The 20,509-nt window shown below is 34.8% G+C and overlaps 1 long non-coding RNA gene across 1 annotated transcript in view; it reads left to right on the top strand.

The window, feature by feature from the left end:
- Positions 1-18,499, top strand: part of LOC131506133 (uncharacterized) — a 29,996-nt gene extending 11,497 nt beyond the window's left edge. The window contains exon 3 of the long non-coding RNA XR_009258747.1: positions 18,371-18,499. This is a non-coding gene — a long non-coding RNA (uncharacterized LOC131506133). The remainder of the gene's footprint in view (positions 1-18,370) is intronic.
- Positions 18,500-20,509: the final 2,010 nt, after the last annotated feature.

Here is a 20,509-nt window from a genome sequence, read left to right as displayed (position 1 = left end):
GGATTCTGTGTCACCCTCTCTTTCGGTCCCTCTCCTGCTCACGCTCTGTCTTTGCTCTCTCTCATAAATAAATGAAAAAATATTAAAAAAAAAAGAAATCTAGATCTTGATGCCACATGTGCTCATCACTACTGGAGTACCATTGTTTCTAGGTTTTCTCAGCTGACTAAACAAGGAAATATATGTATGTATACTAATTCATATAAGGTACACATATGCATAAATATTTCTACGTCTAACAATCTGTATCTATTTTGAACTAAATAAGAGTTCTTGTTGATGTCTCCAACTCTAGTCCATTATTATCATGTGGATCATTCTAGCTTCCTTTCCTTGTTTCTTTACAGACTCCCTCTCCAACAGTGGGAAACCTGGCTCATCCCGTCCATCTTCCATTTACTTAATTGTTCAATTCTACTATACATATAAAGTAATATCAGTACTGTTAACCTATACCCTTATAGGAAACCACTCTGTCAACTAGAGTACAGCGTTTATGTACAGTGCCTTTGTTTTCGTCATACAGACTTCATTTCCAAAATTAGGTAGGTCAGTATTTTATCCCTCACCCTTTAGTGAGGTTGTTTCACGAGGTTAGATAGTATTACCAGTTTTCTTCATTCCATCCTGGGATCCCCTGACCTCCTAAGTGATATTTCTAAAATTTGCAAATATTAAGGTTCATACTTTGTGCTATAAAGTACTACGAATTTTGACAAATGCATGATGGCATGTATCCAACATTGTGATATCATACAGAATAGTCTCATTGCTCTAAGCAAATCTTGTGTGCTTCACCCATTCAACCACCCCCTACTACTCACAGCAACCACTGACCCTTATACAGTTGTTATAGTTTTGCCTTTTCCTGAATGTCAGAAAATTAGAATCATACATCATATAGTTTCTTCAGACTGGCTTATTTCACTTAGCAATATGATCCAAGGTCCCTCCATATCATTTTGTGGCTTGGTTGTGCATTTGTTTTTGTAATTGAAGAATTTTGCATTGAATGGATGCATCAGTTTTGCTATCCACTAACCAACTGAGGGACATCTTGGTTGCAATGTTTATCAAAGAATTGGAGTAAAAATGTGCTTAAATGAACAATCATAGGCATAGATATAGTTTTATTTCCCTTTACTTTATTTTAGTAATCTTACTCCTAACATACACAGGATATGATTCAGAACTTTTGAAACAATCAGAATTAAACTCATGTTTAAAAGCATACTGATAGAATATAGTGAGCTTGTTTTAATGTGATGCCTTTGAAATACCTGCATTTTAGTGATAATGATTTTTAATAGTTCAGTCTATGAAACTATTTGCAGCAACAAAGGATATTCCAAATTGGATTTTATTCCAAATAAATTCCTCATAATTTCATGTAATTACATATGCAGTTAAAAGTAACTAAAATTCTCTTCATTTGTTCAAAGATCATTTCCTAAATAAATTGATTAAGATTCATGTACATGAACTAAAAAAATGTGAATGTATTATTTTCCTACTCTGAGGACATGGCATTATATTTATAAATCTAATCTTTATTTGCCTTTGAATACATATACATGATTAAAGAAAACTGAAATGGTTTTTAAGGATTATTTATTAATATTTTGTGTCATTCACTGAGATTGAAAATAATTTTCTCTCCAGTGGTGTATTTTTATTTTCATGTTTTTGTTCCCATCATTGAAGAATAATAACATCAGCATATCACAAATGTCCTGCTATGTACAGCAAGAGGAAACTCTGGTAGAATAAGAAATAATGATAATGATAATAATAATAATAATAATAATAATAATGTTGAAAAATATCATATTTTATCATATTAACATATGCATGTGTCTTTTTAGTTTAAAAAGTGTCACTGTAGAACATTTGGTTTATACAAATAACTGGCTAAACTTTAGTTTATAAAATATAATTTTAGATTGTAGAAATATGTACTAAACAATTTAGATAAACAGAGTTGTACTCAAACACTTGAGATATTCTTCCTCACACCAATCTATCAAGATTTTGATGGATCACTGTATTCCAATGAACACAGATTACTATTTGCCTTCTACAATAAAACCATGACCTTGATTTTGTCACTTGAGGCCAACATAATAACATCTCTCTACCTTAATTAATTTATTCATGGCCACTGTATTATTTGGAGAAGTTCCTAAGAAATGTAAATTTTTTCTGATCTCACTCTAGTACTGTTTAATAATATATTCTCATAGGAAAAATATTCTATAACCAACTAACATATTGAAATGGATGGAAAAAGCTTCTAGTAAAACCCTCTGATTATTTTTTCCCGCCTAGCTTATGCTGTGTCTACATAATGCAAATAGCAATGACATTAATGAAAGTATATTAATCAACTATCATGTCATTTAAGTGGAAACCAAAATGCTAGTCTTATATTCTTGCACTTCAACTACTTAAATGTTTATATTGTATGGATGTAGACTGAAGTTTCTCTACCAGCAGCATTATACATTTCTTTCCAGCATAAATATCAGACTATCAGGGATCATTTTGGCACTGATGCAAACGCTTGCTGTTGACAGTTTTCTATGTGTAAATGTGACACACATGGTCATTGATTTTCTTCCCAAAATTATGTTTTTCCTCATCTTTATTGTCTAAACCATAGAACGGGAATCATTTTGAACTGAGCTTCAAAAGCACAATTTAACATCCATTTGATAATATGCAGTTTAGATTCTAATAAAAACATACTTAGAAGACTGATGACGAAAGTGTATACATTGTTTATAAAGGATGGACCTATGTGTATTTAGCATAAATATAAATAATGAGAATGAGACAAAAATATGTTTTTCTGTCATTAAATATGCTGGTATACATTATTAGAAGAGATTTTATTTTCCAGATTTAATTTAAAAAATATATAGTAATAATATGTGTAATATTTATGTCTGAAAGGAGAAAAATAAAGCTTATGAAGATTAAGAAAAATATCCATTGGGCTCTGTGCTCACAGCCTGCTTCAGAATCTGTGTCTCCCTCTCTGAGCTCTGCCCCTCCCCTCTCATGCTCTGTCTGCTTCTCTCTCTCTCTCTCTGTCTCTCTCTCTCTCTCTCAAAAATAAATACATATTAAAAAAATTAAAAAAAAAGAAAAATATCCAGGTCTACACAACAACAACACAAAAAGACAAGCCAAGGTTTCAATATAGAGCCATCTAATTCCCAAACTTAAGATTTTCAGTTACATCACATTTCTATTTGTTACTTTAAATTTTAATAAGCAGAAGAAAAATCCAAAGTTATATGCAATTATTTTAACACTTGGAGTGGTGTAAGGGTCACGTGAAGGATAAAAAGAAGCATATCCTAGAATGAGCAAAGGTAACTCAAGCAACTTATAGAGTTTTTAAAACCCATCTGGCACTGTTTTCCAGTAAAATGTAGTTACAAAAAAAAAAAAGAAAGAAAAAGAAAAAATATTTTGTTCTATACCAATAGTTCTCTGTTTATTCAGTTTTAATTTTGTAGCATACAGTATTTTTGCTAATTCTCAAATCCACTATATAGGACAAAAAATTACTTTGAATTGTAAAATTCCATTTTTCTGCATAGCACTTAAGTTGGGTTCCTAAAAACAAAAGGTTTGAAGTCAATGAAATGGTGAATGTAAGTCCATCCAAACCAGAGGCCAGAAGGAAAAAGATAGGGGAGAAATTAAGGGAAAAAAAAGAAAAGAAAAAGAGGCAAACCCCTCAATAGTCTTTCAGTTTGTAAACTCTGAGTTTTAATTAATTCATTTGAGGATGACCTAATTTTCAATGATCTCTTTAGCACATTTTACCCATTTCATCCCCATATGCTCCTAATAACTTATCTAACCTAGCTAGTACAAGTTTGCATTACTCCTGGAAACATTCTGAGAATGATAGCATTTCCAGTGAATTAGGCATGCCTTTTATTCTTGGGGGACTTCTGTGTTTAAATGAATACTCACACGCTTCATTACAGTATCTCTAAAATACATGCAAACCCTGAGGCATACCAAATTACTGAATTAAGGTGACATAATTCTCAGAAAAAGAGTTCAGTACTTCACTCCGAAAATATACCTATGTCTCCAAGGTTCTGACTAATTTATACTGCTAGGGGAACTGCCCCAATTTACTTTGGCTTTCAATAAAATACCTCCAGCTGCCTCCAGCTACAGCTCTGATTGGGGACAGCAGTACCAGCCAAATTAGTGTTATCATAGTGTCATTATTTTTAATAGATCTTCACTTCATCAGAGTGAAAAGATTAGGACCCAATCTAACTTGTTACATTTGTTGTTACTCAGAGAGTTCACTGTGCTTGCAAATGGCAGATTAATACTAGTTTGCAGCTGTACTAAAGAAAACATGTTATTTTATGTATAAAATAATACCAACTATAAGGTTGGGACCTTTTTTTTTTCTTTTTGGTCTCATTTAGTGGTCTGAGAATTCACAGAGGTGTGGAAGATGGTTAAAATTAAAATTAAAGAAATGGTGAGATGTTATGGGATAAAATTATTTTGTGTGCGTCTATTAAATGACAGAACTGACTTCTTACCTCATGAATAAAATGCAGTAAGATGATAGAAATGTATTTCTAGGGGCTCCTGGGTGGCTCAGTTGGTTGAGCAGCTCTTGATCTCGGCTCAGGTCATGATCTCATGGTTTGTGAAATGGAGCCCCTCACTGGGCTCTGTGCTGGGGCTCTCTCTGTCTCTCTCCGCCCCTCCCCTGCTCACGTATACACTCTTTCTCTCTCTCAAATAAAAATTAATAAACAAAATATACTTGTTTGAAAAAAATAAATGCCTTTCTAATGGAATAACAGAGTGTATTATCTTAGTGGCTTTTCTAAAACCTAGGTTATGGAATGGTATTTACGCTGGTGTTCCTGGTATCAAATGGGTGAGGCTGAAGTACCTGGCTTTAAACACTGAACAGGAAGAATTCCGTCAATAAGAGCCAGATAGAGGTAAAATAATTGGCTCGTGGTTTTGGAGTTGATTTGAATCAATTGTTTAAAATTCTGATTTCGGATTTAAAATCCAGCTCTGTGTTGACACATGATGTAACTTGAAAGCTACATACACCAAATGGAACCAGGTCATTTAAATCTGCCAGGAAACAGAAAATGTATACATGACCTTCTGTGGTATAGATAAAAAATCAATACATGAAGAATTTCTTGTTTATATTATCTAAGCTTTTATGAAAAAAAGGAACAAGCTCCCAAAATGCAAACATCTCTACTTAAAAGACTTTAACAATGTACTGGATCTGCCTAATCAGCTAAAGGGCTATACATACAAAAAGGAAACCTCCACAGTCAATTTGGTTCACTTTTCGAAATGGTGACAATAATGTTACATCAGAGAAGCGAGATCTGCTTCCCCTTATACTATAATTTAAAAATCGGGGGCGCCTGGGTGGCGCAGTTGGTTAAGCGTCCGACTTCAGCCAGGTCACGATCTCGCGGTCTGTGAGTTCGAGCCCCGCGTCAGGCTCTGGGCTGATGGCTCGGAGCCTGGAGCCTGTTTCCGATTCTGTGTCTCCCTCTCTCTCTGTCCCTCCCCCGTTCATGCTCTGTCTCTCTCTGTCCCAAAAATAAATAAACGTTGAAAAAAAAAAAATTAAAAATCGAACTTGTTATTGCTTCACTCCCCAATTTACATATTGTTTCTACATTACCTATGAACTGGAAGTAGCTATTCCCTCTCCCCCTTACATTCAAAATTAAATTTATTTTGAGATGGAAATTTATTACTTAGTAAAATTTCCCTCCAATACTAAATCTCTATTGTGATTTTTATGCTAAAAACAGACAAAATTAAACTTTCAGCTATCTATTAAGACCACTTTAAATAATACTATTTGTGTTTCTGATTTATTCTCTCTCATTTTCCTGTTAATAAACTCATGAAAGCCCAAACAATAAAGAGATAAAATTTCAAGAGTATTGTTAACAAAAGTTATTGACTAATCATCTCTTGGATACAATAGAACACGTTCAAATTGTACTTCAATCTTGAAGGCAAAACTCTGGAAAATTCTGTACGAAAGAAACTAAGATACTTTCTATTTTCTCCACTAATCTAATCTCTAGATGTAAATACCTAAAAGTATGCATTTTTTGGCAAACCACAGGAAAGGAAGCCAAACTGAAATATTCTTTTTACAAGACAGTGAAATCAAAATCCTCAAATGAAATTTGAGCGAATATAGATCAGTCAAAAGCAAATGGCAAAATAGCAGAAATTGTAACATAAAATACCCACTATAGTGTGGAATGAATAAAATGGAGCAAAAGAGATTATGTTATTTTAATTGAGCACACACTTAACAATGAATATTTTGTAGTCGTGAGCTTCTGTATCTGTTTTAAAATTAGGAACATCTTCATAGGACAAATTCATAGCTCTCTATGCAATTTTACTAGAGGCATGGTTAATGTGCCTCTATTCAAATGGGAGTCTTACACATAGTGGTTAAGATCAAGGGCGCCGGAGCTGGATGACCTGAGATTCAACTGAACCTTAAGTTTACTGAAATTATGACCATATGTAAATTGCTTCAGCACCCTAATTCTTTTTGTTTGTTTGTTTTGTTTTTTTTTAATATTTATTTATTTTTGAGAGAGAGAGAGAGAGAGAGAGAGAGGCAGAGGGAGAAGGAGACACAGAATCTGCAACAGGCTCCAGGCTATGAGCTATCAGCACAGAGCCTGATGCAGGACTCAAACTCATGAACCATAAGATGGTGACCTGAGCTGAAGTTAGACACTTAACCAACTGAGACACTCAGGCGCCCCTTCAGCACCCTAATCCTTAATAACAATACCACAGTAGGATTATTGTGGAAACTGAATAAAATACATCTACTGTGTCTACTACTGCCTTGGTCTTGTTTAATTATTAGGGTTTAAATAACAGATTGATTGATTGATTGTAAAATATAAAAGAGATATAAAGAACCAGAATTTTCAGTAAATGAGTTCAGTATATTTGTAAGATATAAGATTTATATGCATAATCCTGTTTTTATATGCTAATATAATCATTTTATATGCCAATAATGAACTATGAGAAAAAGAAATTAGGTAAACAATTCCATTGCATCATAAATACTAAATTTTGTCTAAAATTTTAGTCTAGGACTAAATTTAACCAAGGAGGTAAAAGACATGTATTCTGAAATTATTGATGAATGGAACAGAAGATAACACAAATTATATGGAAACATATATCATACTCATGGATTGGAAAAATGAATATTGCTGCATGCTAATACTACCCAGAGCAATCCACAAATTCAATGCAATCCTTTTCAAAATGCCGATGACATTTTTCACAAAAGTAAGGCGAATAATCCTAAAATTTATATGGAACCACAAAAGACCCCAAATAGCCAAAGCAATCTTGAGAAAGAATAACAAAGCTCTAGGTATCACATGTCCTGATTTCAAACTATACTACAAAGCTACAGTAATCAAAACAGTATGGTACTAGCATAAAAGTAGACACATAGTCGATGGAACAGAATAGAGTCCAGAAACAAACCTGCACTTATATGGTGAATTAATCTTTTTTTTTTAATTTTTTTAACGTTTATTTATTTTTGAGACAGAGACAAAGCATGAACGGGGGAGGGCCAGAGAGAGAGGGAGACACAGAATCTGAAACAGGCTCCAGGCTCTGAGCGGTCAGCAGAGAGCCCGACGCGGGGCTCGAACTCATGGACCGCGAGATCATGACCTGAGCTGAAGGCGGACGCTTAGCCGACTGAGCCACCCAGGCGCCCCTAATTAATCTTTGACAAAGGAGGCAAGAATATACAATGGGGAAAAAGGCAGTCTCTTCAATCTCTTCAATAAACGGTGTTGTGAAATTGAACAACTACATACAAAAGAATGAAACTGGACCACTTTCTTACAGCATGTACAAAAATAAACTCAAAAGGAAATCAGACATAAGTGTAAGAACCCTAAAGCTAGAAGAAAACATAGGCATGTAGGTGGTAAATTCTTGGACTTTGGTTTTAACAATATATATATATATATATATATATATATATATATATATATATATTTTAATCTGTCACCTCAGTCAAGGGCAACAAAAGCAAAAAAATAAGCAAATGGGACTACCTCAAACTAAAAAGCTTTCTACAGTGAAGGAAAAGACCAACAAAATGAAAAGTCAACCCACTGAATGACAGAAGATAGTTGCGAATGATATATCGAATAAGGGGATAATATCCAAAATAGAGAGAAAATCTCACAGAACTCAGCAAAAAAAAAAAAAAAAATGAAATTAAAAGTGGCAGAGAACCTGAATAGATATGTATCCAAAGAAGATGCACAGATGGCCAACAGATGCATGAGAAGGTGCTCAAAATCACTAATGACAGGAAAATGAGAACTATCATCACCTCATACCTGTCAGAATAGCTATCATCAAAAAGACAGGAAATACAAAGTGTTGGTGAGAATACAGAAAAAAGAAAGCCCTCATGCACTGTTGATGGGAATGCAAAATGGTACAGTCACTATGGAAAATAGTGTGGAAGTTCCTCAAGAAGTTAGAAATAGAACTACCATATGATCCAGTAATTCTACTTAGAGGTATTTATCCAAGGAAAATGAAAACAGTAATTTGAAAAGATAATATGCACCGTTACATTGATTTCAGCATTAATTATAATACCCAAGATATGGAAACAACCTAAGTGTCCACCAATAGATGTGGTATATATAGAGAATACACACACACACACACACACACACACACACACATTCCAATATAATGGAATGTTCCTTGGCCACCAAAAAGAATCAAATCTGGCCATTTGTGACAATTTGGATGGACCTACAGGGTACTATAATAAGTAAAATAAGTTAGACAGAGAAAGATGTGTTCTATATATTTTACTTATGTGGAATTCAAAAAACAAAATAGCTGAACAAGCAGCACACTAGCATTTATGGATTTTAATTTAGTAGGAATATAAGAGGGATCAGTAATTTCCACCTTTAACAACCACCTTAGATCTATGAACCTACTGTTAGGAACATAGAAAAGTTGATAAGAAGGTATTATATGACTGATTTTATTACTACATATTGAAAATTGAGCATTACAAAGAGAGAATGTATCTTATTATTTTATGAGTTTATGGATCACTTCACAAGCTAGTTTTTAAAAAGGTGGCATAGAGACACGAGACAGTTATTTTCTCAAGTTGAGATTGAAAAAGAAGCAAAGTACTTGATAAAAATATAAAAAGATATCATTATTAAAAATAAAGAAATAACAACGACAACAACCAAACCAAGAGAAAATATTGTTTTAAACACAATTTGTGATTAAAATAAGAAATGAATTTTATTAACTATTAGCAAAATAAAAATCATAAAATCACAAAATTTCCAAACTTTATAATATAGATGAATTTGTATTCAGTAGTTTTACATGGCTATTTGTTTAAAGAAAAAAAAAAAAGATGTAAGATTTAAACTCATCAAGTTAGAGGGGTGCCTGGGTGGCTCAGTCAGTTAAGCTTCTGCTTCGGCTCAGGTCACGATTTCACGGTTCATGAGTTCAAGCCTCACGTCGGGCTCTGAGCTGATGGCTCAGAGCCTGGAGCCAGCTTCAGATTCTGTGTCTCCCTCTCTCTCTATCCCTCTCCGACTAGTGCTGTGTCTTTCTCTGTCTCTCAAAAATAAATAAATGTAAAAATAAATAAATGAATAAATAAATAAATAAATAAACTCATCAAGTTAGAAACTTAAAAGTAAAAAAAAAAAACAAAACTATAAACTGAATAAAGTGCCAACATACATAAAAAAAGAGATATAGATATACCTGTATTTGATACTATCTGATATTCAAAATGAAGTGAGAGAAAAAGTCAAAGAGAACAAGAGAGAGGGAGAGGGGAAGAAAGAAATCCTTGGATTCATAGAATCCTCTTCTTAGTAATTTATGGAGAGAAAACTGATTTAAATAACACACACACAAAGAAAATAAAGCACAGTTGACACAATAGTCCAAATTTTGTATGTATCTAATCTAATCATCTCAGTGTTTATTTAGAATGAACTTATCAAATAGAATGAACTATTCAAATTTTAAGAAAGAATTAATGCTTATAGGTAAAGCTGTAGGACCTCATTTTTGGGTTTTTGAAAATGGAATAACCTCTTCCAAGTGGAATAACATAAAGGGAATATCAGACATGTTTAAAATATATCTGAACTTCCCATAGACATGTGCTGACGCAACAGTTTCTCTGTTGTTTTCTTTTTTTCTCTTTTCTTTTTGTTCTTTTCTTCTGGCATTGTAAGAAATCAGTATTCTCAGCTAAGTATGAGAAAAAAAAAACTTGTGATTTGCTTTTAGTTGCCATTTTCTGTGTGTGTGTGTGTGTGTGTGCGCGCGTGTGAATGTCTGTGTGTTTACTTTAGAAGAGCTTACTTGATTCATGTCTGTCATCTCAACTGCATTTTGGGAATGAGCACCATGATTGAAACGTCAGCAAAATTACCTGTACTCTATATTATTTTTATTTTTTTCTGTTCTCTTCCCCTTTTGCATGCATACATAGTTGAATTAAGTAAAATATTATAATGCTTCCTGTTTGTTAAGTTTGTATTATAAATAGTTGGAAGGTACCACAAATGGTATCTAAAACAATGCTCATAACTGTTGTTATTTCATTATTTGTTTCATGAATGAAAAAAATGCAGGGCAACGATATAGCATAATATTCCCTCACTAGAGTGCAGACATTTTATGTAGTCCACGTGATCATTTCACTGCCAAGTAACTGCTCCAAAAGCCTTGGAATTGATAATTAATCCAATAACCAACTTGATTTTGGAAAATCAAAACTGAAAAGGTAAGTATATCTTTAGTGATTATGATCAGTGAAATCAAAGAAAAAATAGGGAGCTAAGCATAAATGTATTTGGAGACTATCAGAACCATGTAATGGCAAGAAGCTATGTTTTTGGTATATACATAGACCAAGGATTCTAAGAATCAGAAGCCAAATAAAAAGGAATTGGAAGCTGACCTACCTACAAAAAAATCAGAAGTCAGAGAGCAATGTGTTAAAAGGAATCTGAAATAAATCTGGTCACTGGTTTAGGAAACTACAGGAATCTTGCACTTCTTTATGGGGCTAGGTTAAAATAAGAAAGACTATTTACTTATTTGCCTACTTATTTACTTAAGGCCCTTTAGTTTTTTTATGCTTATTTATTTTTGAGAGACAGAGTGTGAACAGGGGAGGGACAGAGAGAGAAGGAAACAGAATCTGAAGCAGGCTCCAGGCTCCGAGCTGTCAGCACAGAGCCTGATGCAGGGCTCAAACTCACAAACCTGGAGATCATGACCTGAGCTGAAGTCGGACGCTCAACCAACTGAGCCACCCAGGTATCCCTATTTTAAGACCCCTGAGAAGCCAGGAACCTTAGACAGATATGGGTATTAAATTCAAGCCGCTGTGATATTTGTTGAATAAGTTGAGAAATTAGTATGCAAACCTATGATTTTGAAAACTGAGAGCACTATAGGTCCCATACTGGGGAAAACATAAAACCTTCCTTTATAGATATTTCCCAAGCCCAAGACACGTGGGTCCCTCATGAAAACTACCCTGAGGATGAAGGCATAGTCAATGCTTACAAACCACATTGGGGAGACCTGCAATAAGAAGAAGCTAACAGATGGACGAAATGGGAGAGTTTCCTCTCCAAGTAAAAAAAATCCATTGGCATTCTAATGAAAATCTCCCCAGGAATTTTAGCATAACTTGAGAAGCTGATACCATAATCCGAATAGGACTGTAAAAGTCAAAAATAGTGAGGACACTTTTGAAAAAAAAAAAAAAAGGCTATTATCAAGCCATAGTAGTTAAAACTAGGCTAGATGAAATAGAACTCAAAGTTCATACTCCTCCAAGCACATATGCCACAGGATCTATAGAGGAAGTGGGGTTGCAAATCAATGAGAAAAGGATGGATTAGGGTTCCCTAGAGAAAAAGAACAAATAGGAAATAGAATGTGTATGTATATATACAGAAGTACACACACACACACACACACATGCATACCCACACACATGCATACCCACACACAGAAATACAAAATATAAAAGAGAGAGAGGAGAGGAGCAGTATTTATCTTAAGGAATTGGCTCACAGAATTATGGAGGCTAGTAAGTCCAAAATCCTCAGGGTACACTGGCAGGCTGGAAACCTAGGGAAAAGTTTACAATGTAGCTCAAGTCCAAAGATAGTTTGCAGACAGAATTCTCTCTTCCTTGGAGGAAGTTAACTTTTTCTCTTAAGGTCTTCGAGTAATTGGATGAAGTTTATCCACATTACAGTGGGTAATATTCTTTACTCAAAGTCTATTGATTTGAATGCTAATCTCATCTAAAAAAACACCTTCATAGAACATCTAGAAAAATATTTGACTAAATATGCGGGTACCACACCCTAACCGAGTTGACTCACAAAATTCACTATCACAAGCCTCCCCTTTTGTCAACTTGGTACCCATACACATCTCCTTAAGCTATATTTAATCCCTAAATAAAGATAATAACAAGGTCATAATTCTGCCTACATGATATATAAGATATGTTGACTTTATATCATAATATTTACAGCCTATGAACTTTACATCGTAATATTTAAGTTTCAGGCTATCAAAAAGAGTAACATCACCCAAGGACTTTGTATCCTCCACTGGGGGAGGGTTTGTGCATTTTTGTTTGTACACTGAATAGTTGTCTTCTGCTAGGCAGAAGTATGGCTTTGTTATCGTCACTGGGGATTAAGTATGGTTAAAGGAGATAGATGTGAGTGCTAAGCTGATGCATAAGATTCTTCATCAAAAAGATAGGAAATGTCTCTTCTCAGATTCAGACCACTGTCCACAACAGTGTGCTTTACATCTTTCTTGAGAACTTCAAAACACTTCACGCTCTGCTTGACCAAACTGAACTCATGATTTCATACCCCCAAATTTGCCCCTCTCCAGTTATACATCTAAGTAAAAGGTAGTACTGCCCATCCAGCTATGTAAGCCAGAGACAAAAGCATAATCCTTGTCACTTCATGCAATAAAGATGAGAAGAAAATGTCAACTGTTAAAAGTCCTGTTATTAATCCTCTTCTAATTCACTTTCTTCAGCATGTTTATAATACTTATTTTGGGTTTTCAGAAAATTAATTAAGTTTAATTAAATTAACTGACCTCATGATTTCTCATATATTTTTATTTTCTAAGCTCCAAACTCCAACCTTATTCCTAAATCATGCACATTTAAAGTGTGTTTTAAAGATTCAAAACCTCTTTTACTTAGCTAAAAAACATATTTAAACATCTTATTCAAAACATAGACCTATATTTAACAATTTTAGGACATTAATATAAACTTTGCATATGTGATTTTTACCCCAAAAAACTTTATATTTTAATTAGTAGTAATTGTAGAAAATAATGTAATTTTAAATCTGACAACATAAGTATTCTTGAATAAAAATCTCTATTAAGAGTAGCTTTTTAATCTTGCATTTTAATAGAAAGATAAGAAGTATTTCAAGAATCCTGCATAGTTTGCTTTTATTTTTATCTATTCTTTAAAAAAAATTAGTACATGCACAAGTCTGCTGTGATGAGTTTAACAGGCAAAATTGGGATAGACTAAGTATTTCCTATACATAAATACCTTGAGCCTTTGAGTTCAAACATATATGTGTATTTAAAAAACGGGCTTTATTTCCATCAATCATACTGATGCTTCTTTTTTTAAGTTTATTTATTTTTGAGAGAGAGAGAGAGAGAGATAACACTAGTGGGAGAGGGGCAGAGAGGGGAAGAGAGAGAATCTGAAGTAGGCCCTGCGATGACAGCAGAGAGACCAATTCAGGGCTAGAACTCACAAAACGTGAGATCATGACCTGAGCCAAAGTCAGATGGGTAACCAACAGAGCCGCCCAGGTGCCTCAAGTCCAGACTTCTATTTTATCCTTTAACTGATATAAATATGAACTGCTGTTAAGCAACAGAAAGAAATGGTCCAGCTGAAGAGTGGTTAGGAGTGATTAGACGACTGCAGCTTTTCCATGGATCGAAGAACCAGAGACAGAAGCAGTCACAGACGGTGCCGAGGGAGCTGCTGCTCCTTTGTTGTGATTTCATAACATTTGTATACTCATTTGTAATCAGCACCTCAATCCCTGAGGTTAAGTGTTGTTTCACTTGTGTTTCCCTCATTAGCACATATAAGTGTCAGTCTCTACGTCAGCCTCTGAGTGTTTTGATGAAGATTTGATCATCTCTGTGTCTTCAACACATATACGGAGTGCTTTAACCAAAGACAAACCGTATGTAACAGGTGTTCATAACAGAGGGTTGGAATTAATAAACACACTAAAGGATGAAAGTAAAGTGCATTAATCATATGCACACACTCTGTGTACTATTGTATTTTCTTTTCCAACACACTCACATGCAAATCCTAAGTGAGAAAAACCTAAATTAGAAAAACCCTAAGTCAGAAAATAGGCACTTGGGCAAAAAGCATATTATCTCAAACATGACGTTCTTTTATGCAACAAATGCTAAAAGAACAAAGACTTCTCATGTTTAAATATATGTGATTGCTTTCATATGAACATATTCCATGCTAACCATTAGACAGCTATGTATACATATTATTATTTAAAAGGGAAATCAGGGGTGCCTGGGTGGCTCAGTAGGTTAAGTGGCCAACTTAGGCTCAGGTCATGATCTCGCGGTCCGTGAGTTCGAGCCCCGTGTCGGGCTCTGTGCTGACAGCTCAGAGCCTGGACCCTGTTTCAGATTCTGTGTCTCCCTCTCTCTGACCCTCCCCTGTTCATGCTCTGTCTCTCCCTGTCTCAAAAATAAATAAACGTTAAAAAAAAAATTTAAAAGGGAAATCAGATTTGCACGTATTTTTTAACTTGACTTATAAGCTAATTTTCAAACCAAAGTTGATCTTACTTGGAACTCTGTTTTCTATTTTGTGTATGATTTTTTCTACTAAGATTAAATTTAAAATTCATTAAAGCCACACATTTAAGAGGCAACGTCTCAGAGGCCACACTGCAGTGGCCACAAATGGGAGCAATAGCTCCACATGTGCTCACTGCAGAAAGGACTGTGGGTAATATGCGTACTGTTTCAGGCAGACCTATTCCCATGAAACTTTCAGTCATAGTTATCATTTCTTTTTTTTTTTTTTTTTTAATTTTTTTTTCATCATTTTTTAATTTATTTTTGGGACAGAGAGAGACAGAGCATGAACGGGGGAGGGGCAGAGAGAGAGGGAGACACGGAATCGGAAACAGGCTCCAGGCTCCGAGCCATCAGCCCAGAGCCTGACGCGGGGCTCGAACTCACAGACCGCGAGATCGTGACCTGGCTGAAGTCGGACGCTTAACCGACTGCGCCACCCAGGCGCCCCAATAGTTATCATTTCTTTACACCAAGAAAAAAGAAGGGATATTTTGAAACAGCCTAATTAATGAAAGTAACCATACAAATATTAAAGGGAATAAGGAGTTGATTAATCCAAACACTTCATCTTTTCAAGAGCATTTGTCTCAAACATGTAGTGATTGTTTTCATATAAATACTTTCTGAGACTGCAGGGTGGTGTTAAAAATAAAATCATACCTACCTTATGTAGGCATTAAAAAAACAGCATGAAAGCAGATTTTAGAGCTTGTAAAGGAATATTTATAAATAACCATTTTTTTCTGATATAAATGATCATAAGACAGAAGTCAGCACTCACCTTATCTTTTTTTTTTTTTAGCATTTATTCATTTTTTTTTTGAAAGGCAGAGAGAGACAGAGTGCGAATGGGGAAGGGGCAGAGAAAGAGGGAGACACAGAATCGGACGCAGGCTCCAGGCTCCGAGCTGTCAGCACAGAGCCCAACGCGGGGCTTGAACTCATGAACCATGAGAGTTCATGACCTGAGCTGAAGTTGACCACTTAACCGACTGAGCCACCCAGGAGTCCCAGCACTCACCTTATCTTTAGCAGTGAACTTATCTCTTAAATGCACAGCGATCTCCTATCTCCCCCCGTAATTCATATCTATTTTTCAGAACAGGCTTACGATGATGGTCATGGTGCTCTACTTCTTACATCCATGTTCCTTGTTATTTTCATTCCGCTACATAGAATACTACACATGTCTTTTATTCCCTTAAAGTAGGCTTTTACTGTTCTTATTTGGTGATATTTTATCTTGCCAAATGACTGCTGTTAACAGTATCAGAACATCATCAGTTTTATATTCATGTTAAACCTATAGCTATTTTAATGCTTTTGTCTTTTAAACTTCATACTACAGTTAAGTTGTTAGTGCACACCATATTCCAGTTTTACACTATTCTGGACATTGACGGAGCCTTAACATGACTTGTAGTTTCGTTTAATTACACGCATTTTGTTAACGATTCCTTCCTCTCACTTGAAATTTAGCATGAATCATGTTTCAGTAGGAAAAAAAAAAGGGTCAATAGTAAGAAAGTAAAACTCTTTTATCTTTGAGAATAGGAATTTGGTAGATATTTTCCAAGATGAAAAGATAAATACATGACTATTTTTCAGTTAATATTTACTTAATTAGTTAATTAATTAACTTAGGAGTTAAATTCCAAAAGACACAACTTAGGAGTTGAAGGTATACACCAGGAAGGTAAGAAAAGGATAGGACAAGGCTCGTATTATTATAAATTTACAGCACTATTTGATTTTTCAAACCACATATTTATACTACTTGACAAATGGTATCTTAGACATTAGCTAAAAATAGGGATACAAGAAGATATTTACTATAATACCATATGGGTTAACAAAGCCCCAAAACTAGGCTTCCACATTCAAAATATAATACCCATAGTATCCTATTCCACTAGAGACCTAGACACTGACAACAAAATAAATAAAACTAAATGAAGAGGAAGAAAGGTGAGACACTAAGAGCATGGAAACTGACATGTTTTCATTTCAGAGGATGGAGATTATATATAATATGAGTTCCTGAATAGATCTTAAAGATGATTTAGTCAGACTTCCTTATTTTACTACAGAGCAATCTGCAATTAGAGGCAGCAAGTTGATTTACGGTGATCGTACATCAGTCAACAGCAAAAGTAGAGATGGGGAAATTTCTTGTTACACTGATGGTGTAAAATCAGATATTCTCCTTGACCAGAGAGCTGCAAAGAGAATACCATTCAAAAGGGAGAAATTAAGTGATATGTTACAGATAGCCTCCCGCATACCCAGAATAATACAGTGATTACCTATTTGTGCAGGAGAGGGGAAGTTGATTGTTTTAGTACATTTTGAAAGTGTTCATAAATGCAAATTTTCCTTAAAAATAATTTAAAAAAATTCAAATACTTTGAAAAGTCATGAAAAGCATACACAATGAGTAGTTTGATGAGTAAAACCTGAAATGAATATTTTATAGTTTGCAGTGTTCCTGTTTCAATTTCTTCCAATTTTGACTTTTTTAAAAAATTTTTTACTGAAGATGTAAAGCATGTAAGTAGTTTCATCATTCAACTGACTGAAATTAGATTATGTCACCCCTCACAAATATTTTGATACTTCTAATAAAAGTAGTTAGAAAAATGCAGACTAACATTTTGATATTGACATGTAACCACAGAAGAACAAAAAAAAAAGCTTTTGTGTGATTCTTTTTAATATATATGTATATTCATTACATCATCAAAGCTCAATCTATCATCCTTAAATAGTACGTTACTTTTATTTAAAATTACTGAGAATATGTCAATGCATTACTGAAAATTTTCTTTAGCTGTATTAATTTATGAAACTAAGTCTGATTTATTAACATAATTGGAAGTATAATTGAAAAGAAATAAGAGCTTTAAGAAAAAAGGCTTTTCTTTAGGGTTAAATGGAGTTTTAAAATCTTATAAATTCACCAAAAGAAAACATGGTCAGATTAATTAGGATAATTACTGTAAGCATTTTTAAAAACTTAAACTAATTTAACCTAGAAATCAGTAAATTTCTATTATTACTACTAGGCTACTTTGAATGTTACAAAGTGGTGTTGTCTTTTTAGTTTATTAATCTTGTTCTGGGGAAATTCTAAATGTAGAAATTGTTCTTTTTAACATTGAAAATAATGACCAGAAGACATGAACAAATGTGATTTTAAAGTCATTTAAATATGTTTAGGAAAAAAAAAAGCCTAATGCAGTAATGTTTGATCCAGGCACATTTCTCTCCCATAAAAATCTTTTAGTAGAACAGGAGGAGCCAAGATGGTGGAACAGCATGGAGGTTTTTTGTGTGTCTTGCATCCATGAAATACAGCCAGACCAACACTAAATCCTGCACACCTGGAAAACTGATTGGAGGATTAACACAGCAATCTGCACAACCTGAATCACAGAATTCAGGAGGCACACAGTGCAGAGAGGTGAACTTGGTGAGTGAGAAGCCACAGCGGGCAGGGAGCCATTTTTGCGGACAGAGAGAGGATGGATACAGTGGGGGCAGGGAGAATACGGGAAAAGCACCCCTCTCCAAAAGCAGCTGGAGAGAAAGTGGAACAATGGTAACAGCCACAGGGACTGAACTAAAAAGGGAGAAAGGAGAAAGGAGAAAGGAGAAAGGAGAGGGTTTATATTCCATTAAGACTGTTAACAAGGGGAGCGTAAAGGCTGCAACTCCACAGCTTGATACCTGGCGGTGCTCTGGTGGGAAAGGCGAATCCCAGGAGCAGAGTGGGGTCCAGGAGGTTCTTGGGCTTCATGGGGAAAAGTGGTTCCACTGCTGGAAGGATATTTGGTAGGGACTGTTGAAGCCACCTGGTCCCAGCAGAACCCAGAGAATGGGCACATTTGCTGGTGCTGGAACAGGGTCGTTAAAGGTGATGCTTGGTGCCAGATGTGTGTTGTGATTTTCCGTAATCCCTGAAACGCTGCTGCTACATTATCTCATGAACTTTTTCTGGGTTGGGCTGGCACCTGGCCGCAGTCTTGGGGCACCGGCAGCAGCAGGGTCCAGCAAGCGTTCCAGGGTGCAGCCAACATTTGGCCATTGCTCAGGGAGACCCTTCCACAGAGGGGCAGAGCAGATCAAAGCCACAGTCCTTCAGAAGTAAGGGGCCAGGGAAAACAGTCGTATCTGAGACAAAACTTGGGAGAGAGGTACTGGGGCTTGGTCACAGTGAAAAAGTGGGGAGTAGATGAAAGCTGAAGACAGAGGACAGGACAGCGTGATTGCTGATGGGGGAGAACAGAGTTTGGATACTAGAGACTGGGTAGCTGGGTGATGCCATTTTCACAGCTCCCACTGATGTGCACACGCACCTACAAGCACAACAACACTTCACCCCAGTAGGCTATCAGTGCCATCTAGTGGAGAACAGAGCCATTACACTGAGTCCCACCCAACTGGACCAACCTCACTCTTCAAGAACACAAGTCTCACCCTTTGCTTAGTTTGTGGACTATAGATCGCATCATAGTCTGACTTCTAGGGGAAAATGAAGTAATTTCAGTCCTATTTAAATCTGTTAGCAGGTCCATCTATTCAATTTTCATTCTTTCCCTTTTTTCTCTTTTTCACTTCTTTTCTTTTTTTGAATACCGAAAGAAAAAATTCTTTTTATTTTAAATTTTTATTAAAAATATTTTTCTTAATTTTTTTACTATTTTTTAATTTTTTGTAATTTTCTTCAAGTTCTAATTTACGTCCATCATTTTATTACAGTCTACTTCAGTGTATTCACTTTTTCAAATTTTCAAATGATTTCCTTTTTTTCCTGTTTTCTCTTTTTCATTCCTTTTCTTTTTCTTGAATACAGAAAGAGAAAGACTTCATTTTTACTTTCAATTTCTATTAAAAATATTTTTATTTAATTTTTTCTACTATATTATTTACTTTCATGTACATTTTTTCAAATTCTATTTTACTCCCATCATTTCATTTTAGTCTACTTCAGTGTATTCATTTTTTCAAATGATTTCCTTTTCTTTCCCATTTTTTTTCTCTAATCTATCAAACCACTTTCAATACCCAGAACAAAACACACCTAGGATCTAGCATCATTTATTCAATTGTGTGTGTGTGTGTGTGTGTGTGTTTAATTTTTTAATTTTAATATTTTTTAATTTTATTTTTTTAATCTTTCTACCTCATTAATTCTTTTTCTTCCTTAAAAATGATGAAATGAAGGAATTCACCCCAAAAGAAAGAGCACGGAGAAACAACAGCCAAGGATTTAACCAACAGAGATATAAGCAAGATGTCTGAACCAGAATTTAGAATCACGATAATAAGAATACTAGCTGGAGTCGAAAATAGAGTAGAATCCTTTTCTGTTGAGATAAAAGAAGTAAAAACTAGTCAGGATGAAATAAAAAATGCTATAACT

Source organism: Neofelis nebulosa, chromosome 3, assembly GCF_028018385.1.
Source record: "Neofelis nebulosa isolate mNeoNeb1 chromosome 3, mNeoNeb1.pri, whole genome shotgun sequence".
Classification (NCBI taxonomy): domain Eukaryota; kingdom Metazoa; phylum Chordata; class Mammalia; order Carnivora; family Felidae; genus Neofelis; species Neofelis nebulosa.
The sequence above is the reverse complement of the archived record's forward strand: the minus strand, read 5'-3'. Positions and strand labels throughout refer to the sequence as shown.